Genomic DNA, 2,087 nt, shown 5'->3' on the forward strand with positions numbered 1-2,087 from the left:
TCCTGTTATTTTTATTTTCTTCATAGAGTTTGCATGCAAATGAACACAACGCTTGTGTAACTACTTTTGTAATTGTGGTTTATCTTCTTCAACATGAATGGAATTTCTCATGTGGTGTTTCCTTTTTTTTCTGTCCCATCCCCCGGCACTGCCCCGGACGGTGCAGGAAAAAGAAAGTTATTTTTAGATGCTGACGGAAGACAGTGATGCAACTAAGAAGGAGAAATTCTGAAGTTCCCCAGTTAAAGGATTTAGTGCATTTAGCGTGGTAATCACAAGTGTACGTCTTGCTGCACATTTAAAAGTTCATCTTTATTTATGATTCTCAATATTGTAGCTTGCCGGAAAAAAAATTAATGTTTTAATACAGTCTTAATGCAATTCTGCCGTTTCTGTGGTCCTTAAAACCTGATTAGAAGTGGATTTTCTGTTTAGTGGTGTTTCCTTTGAAATACTTCAATAATTTCGTCATCACATTGGCAATGTATGTCAATGTTTTTTGTTATGCTATACATGATAGACACACTAACGGCACAATTCCTACAAATATAACATTGTACTTACTTTCATCATATGACCACTAAATACCACCTTTACCCCAGCTCTGGGCACATTCCCAACCAATTACCCTATTCTTCCATTACTGCAGGGAAAATCTTATGTTTCACAACCAATACAAAATGCAACAGGAACACACTCAGACACCCCATATAATCTAAGCCTAACAATAAACCGATTTTTTTTTTTTTTTAAATAAATGCGAAAATTGTTATTTAACAAACAAAAAAATATTATCATTGATGTGGCGAAGTTGTCGTTTGTGCAGAGATGTATATTTACATTTACGGAAGGAGTCTCCAGTGTCAGCACTTTGTAACAGCTCCCATGAGCTGTAACTTTAGGTTTTCGGTACAGAGACGTTCACGTTCTGTGGGCTCCGAATGGTGTTTGTTGTTATTCATATTGCCTCCACTGTCACACATTACTTCAATCATTTTGGAAAGTTCATTTTTAGATGACACACTCAGAAAATTTGTGCCTTTACAGGAAGCCGGCTATCAGCTTCACAAAATCAAAGGGAGATGGTGTGAAGTTGAAAGTCGAGTTGTGTACACTGAACATTTTACATTTTACAAGAATCATGATCATAATCCATAGCAGGAGTCGACGTACCGTTAGAAAGTGAGAAATGTGAAGGCGTGTAACATAAGTGTAAATGATTGTTAATTCTCATAACTTATGATGAGCATGGTTTTTCACTTCTATCCTGGTACTCACCTTCTCCTCCTTAGAAAGTCCTTCTACTCTAATCCATAGCCATAATGACCACATTATACTAAAACTTCTGTTGTGAATAAAGTTTTCTTAATCCTGTTCAGTCATTTCTGCTTCTGCCTTGCGTCTACAGGTGTATCTGCTGTGTTTATATCTGCAAAAATAATTCAGTCTCTGAACAATGCATGTAATAATTATACGATCCCGATCTAGAGGTACACTATACAGACAGCTGACCAATCACTGTGTTAAAACTTCTAGAGATGAAAGACAATTCTAGACAATTGTTTGCTTCCAACTTTGTGGCAGCAGTTTGGGGAAGACCCACATATGGGTGTGATGGTCAGGTGTCTACATACTTTAGCAGGGAGTGCGAAAAAAAACAAGAAGGCAAACGGTGAAGAACAAAGCCAATGCAGGTTCCAGAGTCAAATCTGAGAAGGAGAAAGGGACAGGAATTGGTTACACAGAGAAGGAGAAGGAGAAGATACAGGTACTGGATCAACAGAGAAGGAGGAGAAAAAGAAGGGACAGGTACTGGATAAACAGAGAAGGAGGAGAAAAAGAAGGGACAGGTACTGGATAAACAGAGAAGGAGGAGAAGAAGAAGGGACAGGTACTGGATAAACAGAGAAGGAGAAGGGGAAAGGGACAGGTACTGGATAAACAGAGAAGGAGAAGAAGAGGGACAGGTACTGGATAAACAGAGAAGGAGAAGAAGGGACAGGTACTGGATAAACAGAGAAGGAGAAGAAGAGGGACAGGTACTGGATAAACAGAGAAGGAGAAGGGACAGGTACTGGATAAACAGA

This window comes from Ictalurus furcatus, chromosome 24 (genome assembly GCF_023375685.1).
Source record: "Ictalurus furcatus strain D&B chromosome 24, Billie_1.0, whole genome shotgun sequence".
Lineage (NCBI taxonomy): Eukaryota > Metazoa > Chordata > Actinopteri > Siluriformes > Ictaluridae > Ictalurus > Ictalurus furcatus.